General features: G+C 42.7%; 1 protein-coding gene and 10 non-coding genes across 11 annotated transcripts in view; 1 reads left to right on the forward strand and 10 right to left on the reverse strand.

Annotated features, from left to right (window-relative positions):
- The window catches only part of LOC130088913 (piggyBac transposable element-derived protein 4-like), a 118,743-nt gene that overhangs the window by 15,847 nt on the left and 84,619 nt on the right, over positions 1-18,277 (forward strand). The gene's annotated exons all lie outside the window — the stretch shown is intronic.
- LOC130094730 (small nucleolar RNA U3) lies at positions 1,327-1,540 on the reverse strand. Its single transcript, XR_008808003.1, has one exon. It is a non-coding gene; the product is annotated as a small nucleolar RNA U3 (small nucleolar RNA).
- LOC130091390 (small nucleolar RNA U3) lies at positions 3,039-3,252 on the reverse strand. The gene has a single exon (XR_008807807.1). It is a non-coding gene; the product is annotated as a small nucleolar RNA U3 (small nucleolar RNA).
- On the reverse strand, positions 4,749-4,962 carry LOC130072330 (small nucleolar RNA U3). Its single transcript, XR_008804118.1, has one exon. It is a non-coding gene; the product is annotated as a small nucleolar RNA U3 (small nucleolar RNA).
- On the reverse strand, positions 6,461-6,674 carry LOC130079943 (small nucleolar RNA U3). Its single transcript, XR_008806631.1, has one exon. It is a non-coding gene; the product is annotated as a small nucleolar RNA U3 (small nucleolar RNA).
- On the reverse strand, positions 8,173-8,386 carry LOC130069433 (small nucleolar RNA U3). The gene has a single exon (XR_008803770.1). It is a non-coding gene; the product is annotated as a small nucleolar RNA U3 (small nucleolar RNA).
- Positions 9,885-10,098, reverse strand: LOC130091444 (small nucleolar RNA U3). Its single transcript, XR_008807812.1, has one exon. It is a non-coding gene; the product is annotated as a small nucleolar RNA U3 (small nucleolar RNA).
- Positions 12,597-12,810, reverse strand: LOC130072927 (small nucleolar RNA U3). The gene has a single exon (XR_008804189.1). It is a non-coding gene; the product is annotated as a small nucleolar RNA U3 (small nucleolar RNA).
- On the reverse strand, positions 14,309-14,522 carry LOC130079951 (small nucleolar RNA U3). The gene has a single exon (XR_008806633.1). It is a non-coding gene; the product is annotated as a small nucleolar RNA U3 (small nucleolar RNA).
- LOC130093607 (small nucleolar RNA U3) lies at positions 16,021-16,234 on the reverse strand. The gene has a single exon (XR_008807957.1). It is a non-coding gene; the product is annotated as a small nucleolar RNA U3 (small nucleolar RNA).
- On the reverse strand, positions 17,733-17,946 carry LOC130093919 (small nucleolar RNA U3). The gene has a single exon (XR_008807962.1). It is a non-coding gene; the product is annotated as a small nucleolar RNA U3 (small nucleolar RNA).

Below are 18,277 nucleotides of genomic sequence, written 5' to 3' on the forward strand. Positions count from 1 at the left end.
TATGTGGAATACACACAACAATCCATAATGTCATACTTTTTTGTAAGCATAGCTGCCCGTGTCATGCTTTGTAGTTGACATTTGTTGAAGCTAAATGTAGAAAATCTTTGAAAAGAAAAGTCACAGGTACATTAACAATTCTTTATGTAGACATTTCAGAAACAAGCTGACGTCGGTCGTGCACTTAGAAAACATGCTATGGCTGACATCGAAATGTGAAATGAACCCGTGTCAGGCCCCGTTTTTTCAATAGCACCTGATTTTCGTATCTGCTGTCTTATCCGAGATGCAATACCACATCGCTGCAAACATTTCAAGTTTTTGCAGTGATGCGGTATTGCATCTCGGATGAGACAACGTTCGCTTTATTCAAAGGACGCCGTGACACGGGCCCCAAGACGAGGAGAGGTTTAAGCTGCCACAAAACACAACCACAAGAGAGACGGGAGCAGGGTTAACAGAAATGATCTTTTATTTAGCCAAGAACTTAGGAATGTAAACTGGAACTTAGGATCCTTCCGGGCTGTGGTATCAGTGGCGGCTTTGTTCCCCACGTCTGTTTCAACGCTAGGCCACCTTAAAGGGGGAAGACACAACTGAAGAAAGGCAAAATCATTAAAAAGAAGATGTTGCAAGTCTGTCTCTGTCTTCTTACTCTTCAGCCGGTTCTCTCTTGGCCAACGTGTGCTTCAGCACCTCATACTGAAGGATTCTGTACTTAGAACCATCTAGCCTTGAGTGTAGCAGAGTTCCCAATTGTACGGTGACCTCCATTAGGCCATCATTGCCTACAGCTGTGGGTGGTTCCAAGTTTGGAATGTGAGTTGGTGGAAATGCTCAAGATTGATGTCTTGTCCTAGCCGGGAGCTGCTCCATTGGTCCTGGGCTCCTGTTTCCAATATTGGATTGCCACAACGCATTTCAGAAAAGCTAAAACAATCCACTTTCTCAAAAGGCACAAATGTCAAACAACGCTCAGATTATATACCCCTTTCTTCAACATCGACAAAAGCTACACAGAAACTTCATCAACGACACAGAGTTGACGTCCAACGAAAAAGTCCCGCACCTACCAACAATTGCTAACGTAGGCATTTCAGACACTTGACTTTGATTGCGTTCTTGGAAAACTTGCAATGGCTGACCTCAAACTGAGCACATATCCAGAGCACTCTTTACCATAAAACCCACTTTTTGCAACTGCTGTCTTACACAACACACAGTCCTGCGTCATATCAAACGGTTCTGCCTTTCAACAAAGTTTCCTGCATGGGACCTACAGATGCAAAAACAAAGAAATTCCAAAATGAGACTTAAATGCCAAACACCACTCAGAACACACTCCTTTCTTCAATATTGCAAAAAGCAATACATAACGTTCATCAACGACACAGAGATCACAACCAAAGTCGCTGCTCTGCGCCCAATTCACGCTCAGAAAGGAGCATCATTACTCTTCATTGTGGGTTGGGAGACAAACACTTTCAAAACACATTTCCAAGCAAAAAACTACAGAAATGATCCTTGAAAATATAGTCTTGACGGTTTATGGAAACTCAATCGGCATTCCATTCTGCTGCGCCTCTCCTCTAAAAGGGTTTTGCCTAGTTGAATTTTGTGGGCTTTAAAGTTTACGTGACATTTTAGCGCATACATCGGAGCCAAAAGCAGAAAGGACTTCCACAATCTCTTTGAAGCCTACTGTTAAGATATGTGGAATACACACAACAATCCATAATGTCATACTTTTTTGTAAGCATAGCTGCCCGTGTCATGCTTTGTAGTTGACATTTGTTGAAGCTTAATGTAGAAAATCTTTGAAAAGAAAAGTCACAGGCACATTAACAATTCTTTATGTAGACATTTCAGAAACAAGCTGACGTCGGTCGTGCACTTAGAAAACATGCTATGGCTGACATCGAAATGTGAAATGAACCCGTGTCAGGCCCGTTTTTTCAATAGCACCTGATTTTCGTATCTGCTGTCTTATCGGAGATGCAATACCACAACGCTGCAAAAATTTCAAGTTTTTGCAGTGATGCGGCATTGCATCTCGGATGAGACAACGTTCGCTTTATTCAAAGGACGCCGTGACACGGGCCCCAAGACGAGGAGAGGTTTAAGCTGCCACAAAACACAACCACAAGAGAGACGGGAGCAGGGTTAACAGAAATGATCTTTTATTTAGCCAAGAACTTAGGAATGTAAACTGGAACTTAGGTTCCTTCCGGGCTGTGGTATCAGTGGCGGCTTTGTTCCCCACGTCTGTTTCAACGCTCGGCCACCTTAAAGGGGGAAGACACAACTGAAGAAAGGCAAAATCATTAAAAAGAAGATGTTGCAAGTCTGTCTCTGTCTTCTTACTCTTCAGCCGGTTCTCTCTTGGCCAACGTGTGCTTCAGCACCTCATACTGAAGGATTCTGTACTTAGAACCATCTAGCCTTGAGTGTAGCAGAGTTCCCAATTGTACGGTGACCTCCATTAGGCCATCATTGCCTACAGCTGTGGGTGGTTCCAAGTTTGGAATGTGAGATGGTGGAAATGCTCAAGATTGATGTCTTGTCCTAGCCGGGAGCTGCTCCATTGGTCCTGGGCTCCTGTTTCCAATATTGGATTGCCACAACGCATTTCAGAAAAGCTTCTAAAACAATCCACTTTCTCAAAAGGCACAAATGTCAAACAACGCTCAGATTATATACCCCTTTCTTCAACATCGACAAAAGCTACACAGAAACATCATCAACAACACAGAGTTGATGTCCAACAAAAAAGTCCCGCACCTACCAACAATTGCTAACGTAGGCATTTCAGACACTTGACTTTGATTGCGTTCTTGGAAAACTTGCAATGGCTGACCTCAAACTGAGCACATATCCAGAGCACTCTTTACCATAAAACCCACTTTTTGCAACTGCTGTCTTACACAACACACAGTCCTGCGTCATTGCAAACGGTTCTGCCTTTCAACAAAGTTTTCTGCATGGGACCTACAGATGCAAAAACAAAGAAATTCCAAAATGAGACTTAAATGCCAAACACCACTCAGAACACACTCCTTTCTTCAATATTGCAAAAAGCAATACATAACGTTCATCAACGACACAGAGGTCACAACCAAAGTCGCTGCTCTGCGCCCAATTCACGCTCAGAAAGGAGCATCATTACTCTTCATCGTGGGTTGGGAGACAAACACTTTCGAAACACATTTCCAAGCAAAGAACTATAGAAATGATCCCTGAAAATATAGTCTTAACGGTTTATGGAAACTCAATCGGCATTCCATTCTGCTGCGCCTCTCCTCTAAAAGGGTTTTGCCTAGTTGAATTTTGTGGGCTTTAAAGTTTACGTGACATTTTAGCGCATACATCGGAGCCAAAAGCAGAAACTTCCACAATCTCTTTGAAGCCTACTGTTAAGATATGTGGAATACACACAACAATCCATAATTACATACTTTTTTGTAATCATAGCTGCCCGTGTCATGCTTTGTAGTTAACATTTGTTGAAGCTAAATGTAGAAAATCTTTGAAAAGAAAAGTCACAGGCACATTAACAATTCTTTATGTAGACATGTCAGAAACAAGCTGACGTCAGTCGTGCACTTAGAAAACATGCTATGGCTGACATCGAAATGTGAAATGAACCCGTGTCAGGCCCGTTTTTTCAATAGCACCTGATTTTCGTATCTGCTGTCTTATCCGAGATGCAATACCACATCGCTGCAAACATTTCAAGTTTTTGCAGTGATGCGGTATTGCATCTCGGATGAGACAACGTTCGCTTTATTCAAGGGACGCCGTGACACGGGCCCCAAGACGAGGAGAGGTTTAAGCTGCCACAAAACACAACCACAAGAGAGACGGGAGCAGGGTTAACAGAAATGATCTTTTATTTAGCCAAGAACTTAGGAATGTAAACTGGAACTTAGGTTCCTTCCGGGCTGTGGTATCAGTGGCGGCTTTGTTCCCCACGTCTGTTTCAACGCTAGGCCACCTTAAAGGGGGAAGACACAACTGAAGAAAGGCAAAATCATTAAAAAGAAGATGTTGCAAGTCTGTCTCTGTCTTCTTACTCTTCAGCCGGTTCTCTCTTGGCCAACGTGTGCTTCAGCACCTCATACTGAAGGATTCTGTCCTTAGAACCATCTAGCCTTGAGTGTAGCAGAGTTCCCAATTGTACGGTGACCTCCATTAGGCCATCATTGCCTACAGCTGTGGGTGGTTCCAAGTTTGGAATGTGAGTTGGTGGAAATGCTCAAGATTGATGTCTTGTCCTAGCCGGGAGCTGCTCCATTGGTCCTGGGCTCCTGTTTCCAATATTGGATTGCCACAACGCATTTCAGAAAAGCTTCTAAAACAATCCACTTTCTCAAAAGGCACAAATGTCAAACAACGCTCAGATTATATACCCCTTTCTTCAACATCGACAAAAGCTACACAGAAACTTCATCAACGACACAGAGTTGACGTCCAACAAAAAAGTCCCGCACCTACCAACAATTGCTAACGTAGGCATTTCAGACACTTGACTTTGATTGCGTTCTTGGAAAACTTGCAATGGCTGACCTCAAAACTGAGCACATATCCAGAGCACTCTTTACCATAAAACCCACTTTTTGCAACTGCTGTCTTACACAACACACAGTCCTGCGTCATTGCAAACGGTTCTGCCTTTCAACAAAGTTTTCTGCATGGGACCTACAGATGAAAAAACAAAGAAATTCCAAAATGAGACTTAAATGCCAAACACCACTCAGAACATACTCCTTTCTTCAATATTGCAAAAAGCAATACATAACGTTCATCAACGACACAGAGCTCACAACCAAAGTCGCTGCTCTGCGCCCAATTCACGCTCAGAAAGGAGCATCATTACTCTTCATCGTGGGTTGGGAGACAAACACTTTCGAAACACATTACCAAGCAAAGAACTATAGAAATGATCTCTGAAAATATAGTCTTAACGGTTTATGGAAACTCAATCGGCATTCCATTCTGCTGCGCCTCTCCTCTAAAAGGGTTTTGCCTAGTTGAATTTTGTGGGGTTTAAAGTTTACGTGACATTTTAGCGCATACATCGGAGCCAAAAGCGGAAAGGACTTCCACAATCTCTTTGAAGCCCACTGTTAAGATATGTGGAATACACACAACAATCCATAATGTCATACTTTTTTGTAAGCATAGCTGCCCGTGTCATGCTTTGCAGTTGACATTTGTTGAAGCTAAATGTAGAAAATCTTTGAAAAGAAAAGTCACAGGCACATTAACAATTCTTTATGTAGACATTTCAGAAACAAGCTGACGTCGGTCGTGCACTTAGAAAACATGCTATGGCTGACATCGAAATGTGAAATGAACCCGTGTCAGGCCCGTTTTTTCAATAGCACCTGATTTTCGTATCTGCTGTCTTATCCGAGATGCAATACCACATCGCTGCAAACATTTCAAGTTTTTGCAGTGATGCGGTATTGCATCTCGGATGAGACAACGTTCGCTTTATTCAAAGGACGCCGTGATACGGGCCCCAAGACGAGGAGAGGTTTAAGCTGCCACAAAACACAACCACAAGAGAGACGGGAGCAGGGTTAACAGAAATGATCTTTTATTTAGCCAAGAACTTAGGAATGTAAACTGTAACTTAGGTTCATTCCGGGCTGTGGTATCAGTGGCAGCTTTGTTCCCCATGTCTGTTTCAACGCTAGGCCACCTTAAAGGGGGAAGACACAACTGAAGAAAGGCAAAATCATTAAAAAGAAGATGTTGCAAGTCTGTCTCTGTCTTCTTACTCTTCAGCCGGTTCTCTCTTGGCCAACGTGTGCTTCAGCACCTCATACTGAAGGATTCTGTCCTTAGAACCATCTAGCCTTGAGTGTAGCAGAGTTCCCAATTGTACGGTGACCTCCATTAGGCCATCATTGCCTACAGCTGTGGGTGGTTCCAAGTTTGGAATGTGAGTTGGTGGAAATGCTCAAGATTGATGTCTTGTCCTAGCCGGGAGCTGCTCCATTGGTCCTGGGCTCCTGTTTCCAATATTGGATTGCCACAACGCATTTCAGAAAAGCTTCTAAAACAATCCACTTTCTCAAAAGGCACAAATGTCAAACAACGCTCAGATTATATACCCCTTTCTTCAACATCGACAAAAGCTACACAGAAACTTCATCAACGACACAGAGTTGACGTCCAACAAAAAAGTCCCGCACCTACCAACAATTGCTAACGTAGGCATTTCAGACACTTGACTTTGATTGCGTTCTTGGAAAACTTGCAATGGCTGACCTCAAACTGAGCACATATCCAGAGCACTCTTTACCATAAAACCCACTTTTTGCAACTGCTGTCTTACACAACACACAGTCCTGCGTCATTGCAAACGGTTCTGCCTTTCAACAAAGTTTTCTGCATGGGACCTACAGATGAAAAAACAAAGAAATTCCAAAATGAGACTTAAATGCCAAACACCACTCAGAACATACTCCTTTCTTCAATATTGCAAAAAGCAATACAGAACATTCATCAACGACACAGAGCTCACAACCAAAGTCGCTGCTCTGCGCCCAATTCACGCTCAGAAAGGAGCATCATTACTCTTCATCGTGGGTTGGGAGACAAACACTTTCGAAACACATTTCCAAGCAAAGAACTATAGAAATGATCTCTGAAAATATAGTCTTAACGGTTTATGGAAACTCAATCGGCATTCCATTCTGCTGCGCCTCTCCTCTAAAAGGGTTTTGCCTAGTTGAATTTTGTGGGCTTTAAAGTTTACGTGACATTTTAGCGCATACATCGGAGCAGAAAGCAGAAAGGACTTCCACAATCTCTTTGAAGCCTACTGTTAAGATATGTGGAATACACACAACAATCCATAATGTCATACTTTTTTGTAAGCATAGCTGCCCGTGTCATGCTTTGCAGTTTACATTTGTTGAAGCTAAATGTAGAAAATCTTTGAAAAGAAAAGTCACAGGCACATTAACAATTCTTTATGTAGACATTTCAGAAACAAGCTGACGTCGGTCGTGCACTTAGAAAACATGCTATGGCTGACATCGAAATGTGAAATGAACCCGTGTCAGGCCCGTTTTTTCAATAGCACCTGATTTTCGTATCTGCTGTCTTATCCGAGATGCAATACCACATCGCTGCAAACGTTTCAAGTTTTTGCAGTGATGCGGTATTGCATCTCGGATGAGACAACGTTCGCTTTATTCAAAGGACGCCGTGACACGGGCCCCAAGACGAGGAGAGGTTTAAGCTGCCACAAAACACAACCACAAGAGAGACGGGAGCAGGGTTAACAGAAATGATCTTTTATTTAGCCAAGAACTTAGGAATGTAAACTGGAACTTAGGTTCCTTCCGGGCTGTGGTATCAGTGGCGGCTTTGTTCCCCACGTCTGTTTCAACGCTAGGCCACCTTAAAGGGGGAAGACACAACTGAAGAAAGGCAAAATCATTAAAAAGAAGATGTTGCAAGTCTGTCTCTGTCTTCTTACTCTTCAGCCGGTTCTCTCTTGGCCAACGTGTGCTTCAGCACCTCATACTGAAGGATTCTGTACTTAGAACCATCTAGCCTTGAGTGTAACAGAGTTCCCAATTGTACGGTGACCTCCATTAGGCCATCATTGCCTACAGCTGTGGGTGGTTCCAAGTTTGGAATGTGAGTTGGTGGAAATGCTCAAGATTGATGTCTTGTCCTAGCCGGGAGCTGCTCCATTGGTCCTGGGCTCCTGTTTCCAATATTGGATTGCCACAACGCATTTCAGAAAAGCTTCTAAAACAATCCACTTTCTCAAAAGGCACAAATGTCAAACAACGCTCAGATTATATACCCCTTTCTTCAACATCGACAAAAGCTACACAGAAACTTCATCAACGACACAGAGTTGACGTCCAACGAAAAAGTCCCGCACCTACCAACAATTGCTAACGTAGGCATTTCAGACACTTGACTTTGATTGCGTTCTTGGAAAACTTGCAATGGCTGACCTCAAACTGAGCACATATCCAGAGCACTCTTTACCATAAAACCCACTTTTTGCAACTGCTGTCTTACACAACACACAGTCCTGCATCATTGCAAACGGTTCTGCCTTTCAACAAAGTTTTCTGCATGGGACCTACAGATGCAAAAACAAAGAAATTCCAAAATGAGACTTAAATGCCAAACACCACTCAGAACATACTCCTTTCTTCAATATTGCAAAAAGCAATACAGAACGTTCATCAACGACACAGAGCTCACAACCAAAGTCGCTGCTCTGCGCCCAATTCACGCTCAGAAAGAAGCATCATTACTCTTCATCGTGGGTTGGGAGACAAACACTTTCTAAACACATTTCCAAGCAAAGAACTATAGAAATGATCCCTGAAAATATAGTCTTAACGGTTTATGGAAACTCAATCGGCATTCCATTCTGCTGCGCCTCTCCTCTAAAAGGGTTTTGCCTAGTTGAATTTTGTGGGCTTTAAAGTTTACGTGACATTTTAGCGCATACATCGGAGCCAAAAGCAGAAAGGACTTCCACAATCTCTTTGAAGCCTACTGTTAAGATATGTGGAATACACACAACAATCCATAATGTCATACTTTTTTGTAAGCATAGCTGCCCGTCTCATGCTTTGTAGTTGACATTTGTTGAAGCTAAATGTAGAAAATCTTTGAAAAGAAAAGTCACAGGCACATTAACAATTCTTTATGTAGACATTTCAGAAACAAGCTGACGTCGGTCGTGCACTTAGAAAACATGCTATGGCTGACATCGAAATGTGAAATGAACCCGTGTCAGGCCCGTTTTTTCAATAGCACCTGATTTTCGTATCTGCTGTCTTATCCGAGATGCAATACCACATCGCTGCAAACATTTCAAGTTTTTGCAGTGATGCGGTATTGCATCTCGGATGAGACAACGTTCGGTTTATTCAAAGGACGCCGTGACACGGGCCCCAAGACGAGGGGAGGTTTAAGCTGCCACAAAACACAACCACAAGAGAGACGGGAGCAGGGTTAACAGAAATGATCTTTTATTTAGCCAAGAACTTAGGAATGTAAACTGGAACTTAGGTTCCTTCCGGGCTGTGGTATCAGTGGCGGCTTTGTTCCCCACGTCTGTTTCAACGCTCTGCCACCTTAAAGGGGGAAGACACAACTGAAGAAAGGCAAAATCATTAAAAAGAAGATGTTGCAAGTCTGTCTCTGTCTTCTTACTCTTCAGCCGGTTCTCTCTTGGCCAACGTGTGCTTCAGCACCTCATACTGAAGGATTCTGTACTTAGAACCATCTAGCCTTGAGTGTAGCAGAGTTCCCAATTGTACGGTGACCTCCATTAGGCCATCATTGCCTACAGCTGTGGGTGGTTCCAAGTTTGGAATGTGAGTTGGTGGAAATGCTCAAGATTGATGTCTTGTCCTAGCCGGGAGCTGCTCCATTGGTCCTGGGCTCCTGTTTCCAATATTGGATTGCCACAACGCATTTCAGAAAAGCTTCTAAAACAATCCACTTTCTCAAAAGGCACAAATGTCAAACAACGCTCAGATTATATACCCCTTTCTTCAACATCGACAAAAGCTACACAGAAACTTCATCAACGACACAGAGTTGACGTCCAACGAAAAAGTCCCGCACCTACCAACAATTGCTAACGTAGGCATTTCAGACACTTGACTTTGATTGCGTTCTTGGAAAACTTGCAATGGCTGACCTCAAACTGAGCACATATCCAGAGCACTCTTTACCATAAAACCCACTTTTTGCAACTGCTGTCTTACACAACACACAGTCCTGCGTCATTGCAAACGGTTCTGCCTTTCAACAAAGTTTTCTGCATGGGACCTACAGATGCAAAAACAAAGAAATTCCAAAATGAGACTTAAATGCCAAACACCACTCAGAACACACTCCTTTCTTCAATATTGCAAAAAGCAATACATAACGTTCATCAACGACACAGAGGTCACAACCAAAGTCGCTGCTCTGCGCCCAATTCACGCTCAGAAAGGAGCATCATTACTCTTCATCGTGGGTTGGGAGACAAACACTTTCGAAACACATTTCCAAGCAAAGAACTATAGAAATGATCCCTGAAAATATAGTCTTAACGGTTTATGGAAACTCAATCGGCATTCCATTCTGCTGCGCCTCTCCTCTAAAAGGGTTTTGCCTAGTTGAATTTTGTGGGCTTTAAAGTTTACGTGACATTTTAGCGCATACATCGGAGCCAAAAGCAGAAACTTCCACAATCTCTTTGAAGCCTACTGTTAAGATATGTGGAATACACACAACAATCCATAATTACATACTTTTTTGTAATCATAGCTGCCCGTGTCATGCTTTGTAGTTAACATTTGTTGAAGCTAAATGTAGAAAATCTTTGAAAAGAAAAGTCACAGGCACATTAACAATTCTTTATGTAGACATTTCAGAAACAAGCTGACGTCGGTCGTGCACTTAGAAAACATGCTATGGCTGACATCGAAATGTGAAATGAACCCGTGTCAGGCCCGTTTTTTCAATAGCACCTGATTTTCGTATCTGCTGTCTTATCCGAGATGCAATACCACATCGCTGCAAACATTTCAAGTTTTTGCAGTGATGCGGTATTGCATCTCGGATGAGACAACGTTCGCTTTATTCAAGGGACGCCGTGACACGGGCCCCAAGACGAGGAGAGGTTTAAGCTGCCACAAAACACAACCACAAGAGAGACGGGAGCAGGGTTAACAGAAATGATCTTTTATTTAGCCAAGAACTTAGGAATGTAAACTGGAACTTAGGTTCCTTCCGGGCTGTGGTATCAGTGGCGGCTTTGTTCCCCACGTCTGTTTCAACGCTAGGCCACCTTAAAGGGGGAAGACACAACTGAAGAAAGGCAAAATCATTAAAAAGAAGATGTTGCAAGTCTGTCTCTGTCTTCTTACTCTTCAGCCGGTTCTCTCTTGGCCAACGTGTGCTTCAGCACCTCATACTGAAGGATTCTGTACTTAGAACCATCTAGCCTTGAGTGTAGCAGAGTTCCCAATTGTACGGTGACCTCCATTAGGCCATCATTGCCTACAACTGTGGGTGGTTCCAAGTTTGGAATGACAGTTGGTGGAAATGCTCAAGATTGATGTCTTGTCCTAGCCGGGAGCTGCTCCATTGGTCCTGGGCTCCTGTTTCCAATATTGGATTGCCACAACGCATTTCAGAAAAGCTTCTAAAACAATCCACTTTCTCAAAAGGCACAAATGTCAAACAACGCTCAGATTATATACCCCTTTCTTCAACATCGACAAAAGCTACACAGAAACTTCATCAACGACACAGAGTTGACGTCCAACGAAAAAGTCCCGCACCTACCAACAATTGCTAACTTAGGCATTTCAGACACTTGACTTTGATTGCGTTCTTGGAAAACTTGCAATGGCTGACCTCAAACTGAGCACATATCCAGAGCACTCTTTACCATAAAACCCACTTTTTGCAACTGCTGTCTTACACAACACACAGTCCTGCGTCATTGCAAACGGTTCTGCCTTTCAACAAAGTTTTCTGCATGGGACCTACAGATGAAAAAACAAAGAAATTCCAAAATGAGACTTAACCCTTTAGGCGCCAGAGGTTTTTTCCTAAAACGTTCGATTTTGACATCATAATTTCTAAAGGCTATATCTTAAAAGTGATAAAAGATAGAGACTTTCTGTAAATTAGAGAAATATTAAGGAAGACCCAAAGTTTATGTAGGGATTACATTTTCCCATCGAATTTGCATATTATGACGTCATATGGTGGTCATATCTTGTATTATAGAATTTTCATGAAAAGTCACATGTTTAAATGATAAAATGCAGCACTTCTTTTCCCCCAAAATGTCCATCACCTTCTGTATGCTATATTGCACAATACTGAATGCTCAGGTATATAGTAAGTAGTAAACAAACTGTGTAAATCATTACTAATAAATGGTAGAAACAAACCGAATGCATGTAGTGATTGGCCTTTTGCTGTAGAGATTTTCCATTTACTAAATACAGTAGGCACTCTGATTCCATGTATGGGGCAAATATATTTTATTCATATGACATACAAACACAAGTAGACACGACCTGTTTAGTTCAAACGCTCACTCGCCACGGCAAGGCACAGATCATGAGTGAGATGATACGAGCATCGCGCCCAGATCTGCCTCGCGCGAGCGCGCCGAGTGTGCACAGCTCGGACTGCTGTCATTGTCATTTCGACTCCTGACCCTGCCTCCACGTTGTCTCCTAACTCTCCTATGAATACTCCGACCTCGTCTAACATACCCAGTGGCATTAGACAAAGTCTCCACCACAATACTGTCGCCGCGATTGCGGAGAGGATCTGATAACATGCCTCACTCGCACACTAGCTCCGCTTTTGATCGCACTGATTCAATGCGCTCTAATTCGAACATTTTGTATAGAAACATGACGTTTTTTTGATTTGGGGATGAAGTATGACATGTCTGCCATCCAGTGGAAGGGAGGACGAACGAAATTTGACACCCAATTTGACAAAATCGGCCGTTTTATTCAGAGCCGCATCTCGTCGAGTAAACTCGACCGTGGCGCCTAGAGGGTTAAATGCCAAACACCACTCAGAACATACTCCTTTCTTCAATATTGCAAAAAGCAATACATAACGTTCATCAACGACACAGAGCTCACAACCAAAGTCGCTGCTCTGCGCCCAATTCACGCTCAGAAAGGAGCATCATTACTCTTCATCGTGGGTTGGGAGACAAACACTTTCGAAACACATTACCAAGCAAAGAACTATAGAAATGATCTCTGAAAATATAGTCTTAACGGTTTATGGAAACTCAATCGGCATTCCATTCTGCTGCGCCTCTCCTCTAAAAGGGTTTTGCCTAGTTGAATTTTGTGGGGTTTAAAGTTTACGTGACATTTTAGCGCATACATCGGAGCCAAAAGCGGAAAGGACTTCCACAATCTCTTTGAAGCCCACTGTTAAGATATGTGGAATACACACAACAATCCATAATGTCATACTTTTTTGTAAGCATAGCTGCCCGTGTCATGCTTTGCAGTTGACATTTGTTGAAGCTAAATGTAGAAAATCTTTGAAAAGAAAAGTCACAGGCACATTAACAATTCTTTATGTAGACATTTCAGAAACAAGCTGACGTCGGTCGTGCACTTAGAAAACATGCTATGGCTGACATCGAAATGTGAAATGAACCCGTGTCAGGCCCGTTTTTTCAATAGCACCTGATTTTCGTATCTGCTGTCTTATCCGAGATGCAATACCACATCGCTGCAAACATTTCAAGTTTTTGCAGTGATGCGGTATTGCATCTCGGATGAGACAACGTTCGCTTTATTCAAAGGACGCCGTGATACGGGCCCCAAGACGAGGAGAGGTTTAAGCTGCCACAAAACACAACCACAAGAGAGACGGGAGCAGGGTTAACAGAAATGATCTTTTATTTAGCCAAGAACTTAGGAATGTAAACTGTAACTTAGGTTCATTCCGGGCTGTGGTATCAGTGGCGGCTTTGTTCCCCATGTCTGTTTCAACGCTAGGCCACCTTAAAGGGGGAAGACACAACTGAAGAAAGGCAAAATCATTAAAAAGAAGATGTTGCAAGTCTGTCTCTGTCTTCTTACTCTTCAGCCGGTTCTCTCTTGGCCAACGTGTGCTTCAGCACCTCATACTGAAGGATTCTGTCCTTAGAACCATCTAGCCTTGAGTGTAGCAGAGTTCCCAATTGTACGGTGACCTCCATTAGGCCATCATTGCCTACAGCTGTGGGTGGTTCCAAGTTTGGAATGTGAGTTGGTGGAAATGCTCAAGATTGATGTCTTGTCCTAGCCGGGAGCTGCTCCATTGGTCCTGGGCTCCTGTTTCCAATATTGGATTGCCACAACGCATTTCAGAAAAGCTTCTAAAACAATCCACTTTCTCAAAAGGCACAAATGTCAAACAACGCTCAGATTATATACCCCTTTCTTCAACATCGACAAAAGCTACACAGAAACTTCATCAACGACACAGAGTTGACGTCCAACAAAAAAGTCCCGCACCTACCAACAATTGCTAACGTAGGCATTTCAGACACTTGACTTTGATTGCGTTCTTGGAAAACTTGCAATGGCTGACCTCAAACTGAGCACATATCCAGAGCACTCTTTACCATAAAACCCACTTTTTGCAACTGCTGTCTTACACAACACACAGTCCTGCGTCATTGCAAACGGTTCTGCCTTTCAACAAAGTTTTCTGCATGGGACCTACAGATGAAAAAACAAAGAAATTCCAAAATGAGACTTAAATGCCAAACACCACTCAGAACATACTCCTTTCTTCAATATTGCAAAAAGCAATACAGAACATTCATCAACGACACAGAGCTCACAACCAAAGTCGCTGCTCTGCGCCCAATTCACGCTCAGAAAGGAGCATCATTACTCTTCATCGTGGGTTGGGAGACAAACACTTTCGAAACACATTTCCAAGCAAAGAACTATAGAAATGATCTCTGAAAATATAGTCTTAACGGTTTATGGAAACTCAATCGGCATTCCATTCTGCTGCGCCACTCCTCTAAAAGGGTTTTGCCTAGTTGAATTTTGTGGGCTTTAAAGTTTACGTGACATTTTAGCGCATACATCGGAGCCAAAAGCAGAAAGGACTTCCACAATCTCTTTGAAGCCTACTGTTAAGATATGTGGAATACACACAACAATCCATAATGTCATACTTTTTTGTAAGCATAGCTGCCCGTGTCATGCTTTGCAGTTGACATTTGTTGAAGCTAAATGTAGAAAATCTTTGAAAAGAAAAGTCACAGGCACATTAACAATTCTTTATGTAGACATTTCAGAAACAAGCTGACGTCGGTCGTGCACTTAGAAAACATGCTATGGCTGACATCGAAATGTGAAATGAACCCGTGTCAGGCCCGTTTTTTCAATAGCACCTGATTTTCGTATCTGCTGTCTTATCCGAGATGCAATACCACATCGCTGCAAACGTTTCAAGTTTTTGCAGTGATGCGGTATTGCATCTCGGATGAGACAACGTTCGCTTTATTCAAAGGACGCCGTGACACGGGCCCCAAGACGAGGAGAGGTTTAAGCTGCCACAAAACACAACCACAAGAGAGACGGGAGCAGGGTTAACAGAAATGATCTTTTATTTAGCCAAGAACTTAGGAATGTAAACTGGAACTTAGGTTCCTTCCGGGCTGTGGTATCAGTGGCGGCTTTGTTCCCCACGTCTGTTTCAACGCTAGGCCACCTTAAAGGGGGAAGACACAACTGAAGAAAGGCAAAATCATTAAAAAGAAGATGTTGCAAGTCTGTCTCTGTCTTCTTACTCTTCAGCCGGTTCTCTCTTGGCCAACGTGTGCTTCAGCACCTCATACTGAAGGATTATGTACTTAGAACCATCTAGCCTTGAGTGTAACAGAGTTCCCAATTGTACGGTGACCTCCATTAGGCCATCATTGCCTACAGCTGTGGGTGGTTCCAAGTTTGGAATGTGAGTTGGTGGAAATGCTCAAGATTGATGTCTTGTCCTAGCCGGGAGCTGCTCCATTGGTCCTGGGCTCCTGTTTCCAATATTGGATTGCCACAACGCATTTCAGAAAAGCTTCTAAAACAATCCACTTTCTCAAAAGGCACAAATGTCAAACAACGCTCAGATTATATACCCCTTTCTTCAACATCGACAAAAGCTACACAGAAACTTCATCAACGACACAGAGTTGACGTCCAACGAAAAAGTCCCGCACCTACCAACAATTGCTAACGTAGGCATTTCAGACACTTGACTTTGATTGCGTTCTTGGAAAACTTGCAATGGCTGACCTCAAACTGAGCACATATCCAGAGCACTCTTTACCATAAAACCCACTTTTTGCAACTGCTGTCTTACACAACACACAGTCCTGCATCATTGCAAACGGTTCTGCCTTTCAACAAAGTTTTCTGCATGGGACCTACAGATGCAAAAACAAAGAAATTCCAAAATGAGACTTAAATGCCAAACACCACTCAGAACATACTCCTTTCTTCAATATTGCAAAAAGCAATACATAACGTTCATCAACGACACAGAGATCACAACCAAAGTCGCTGCTCTGCACCCAATTCACGCTCAGAAAGGAGCATCATTACTCTTCATCGTGGGTTGGGAGACAAACACTTTCGAAACACATTTCCAAGCAAAGAACTATAGAAATGATCTCTGAAAATATAGTCTTAACGGTTTATGGAAACTCAATCGGCATTCCATTCTGCTGCGCCTCTCCTCTAAAAGGGTTTTGCCTAGTTGAATTTTGTGGGCTTTAAAGTTTACGTTACATTTTAGCGCATACATCGGAGCCAAAAGCAGAAAGGACTTCCACAATCTCTTTGAAGCCCACTGTTAAGATATGTGGAATACACACAACAATCCATAATGTCATACTTTTTTGTAAGCATAGCTGCCCGTGTCATGCTTTGCAGTTTACATTTGTTGAAGCTAAATGTAGAAAATCTTTGAAAAGAAAAGTCACAGGCACATTAACAATTCTTTATGTAGACATTTCAGAAACAAGCTGACGTCGGTCGTGCACTTAGAAAACATGCTATGGCTGACATCGAAATGTGAAATGAACCCGTGTCAGGCCCGTTTTTTCAATAGCACCTGATTTTCGTATCTGCTGTCTTATCCGAGATGCAATACCACATCGCTGCAAACATTTCAAGTTTTTGCAGTGATGCGGTATTGCATCTCGGATGAGACAACGTTCGCTTTATTCAAAGGACGCCGTGATACGGGCCCCAAGACGAGGAGAGGTTTAAGCTGCCACAAAACACAACCACAAGAGAGACGGGAGCAGGGTTAACAGAAATGATCTTTTATTTAGCCAAGAACTTAGGAATGTAAACTGTAACTTAGGTTCATTCCGGGCTGTGGTATCAGTGGCGGCTTTGTTCCCCACGTCTGTTTCAACGCTAGGCCACCTTAAAGGGGGAAGACACAACTGAAGAAAGGCAAAATCATTAAAAAGAAGATGTTGCAAGTCTGTCTCTGTCTTCTTACTCTTCAGCCGGTTCTCTCTTGGCCAACGTGTGCTTCAGCACCTCATACTGAAGGATTCTGTCCTTAGAACCATCTAGCCTTGAGTGTAGCAGAGTTCCCAATTGTACGGTGACCTCCATTAGGCCATCATTGCCTACAGCTGTGGGTGGTTCCAAGTTTGGAATGTGAGTTGGTGGAAATGCTCAAGATTGATGTCTTGTCCTAGCCGGGAGCTGCTCCATTGGTCCTGGGCTCCTGTTTCCAATATTGGATTGCCACAACGCATTTCAGAAAAGCTTCTAAAACAATCCACTTTCTCAAAAGGCACAAATGTCAAACAACGCTCAGATTATATACCCCTTTCTTCAACATCGACAAAAGCTACACAGAAACTTCATCAACGACACAGAGTTGACGTCCAACAAAAAAGTCCCGCACCTACCAACAATTGCTAACGTAGGCATTTCAGACACTTGACTTTGATTGCGTTCTTGGAAAACTTGCAATGGCTGACCTCAAACTGAGCACATATCCAGAGCACTCTTTACCATAAAACCCACTTTTTGCAACTGCTGTATTACACAACACACAGTCCTGCGTCATTGCAAACGGTTCTGCCTTTCAACAAAGTTTTCTGCATGGGACCTACAGATGAAAAAACAAAGAAATTCCAAAATGAGACTTAACTGCCAAACACCACTCAGAACATACTCCTTTCTTCAATATTGCAAAAAGCAATACAAAACATTCATCAACGACACAGAGCTCACAACCAAAGTCGCTGCTCTGCGCCCAATTCACCCTCAGAAAGGAGCATCATTACTCTTCATCGTGGGTTGGGAGACAAACACTTTCGAAACACATTTCCAAGGAAAGAACTATAGAAATGATCCCTGAAAATATAGTCTTAACGGTTTATGGAAACTCAATCGGCATTCCATTCTGCTGCGCCTCTCCTCTAAAAGGGTTTTGCCTAGTTGAATTTTGTGGGCTTTAAAGTTTACGTGACATTTTAGCGCATACATCGGAGCCAAAAGCAGAAAGGACTTCCACAATCTCTTTGAAGCCTACTGTTAAGATATGTGGAATACACACAACAATCCATAATGTCATACTTTTTTGTAAGCATAGCTGCCCGTGTAATGCTTTGTAGTTGACATTTGTTGAAGCTAAATGTAGAAAATCTTTGAAAAGAAAAGTCACAGGCACATTAACAATTCTTTATGTAGACATTTCAGAA

Source organism: Rhinichthys klamathensis, unplaced genomic scaffold (genome assembly GCF_029890125.1).
Source record: "Rhinichthys klamathensis goyatoka isolate OS25496 unplaced genomic scaffold, OSU_Roscu_1.1 h1tg000001l_1, whole genome shotgun sequence".
In the NCBI taxonomy this organism is placed as follows: Eukaryota; Metazoa; Chordata; class Actinopteri; order Cypriniformes; family Leuciscidae; genus Rhinichthys; species Rhinichthys klamathensis.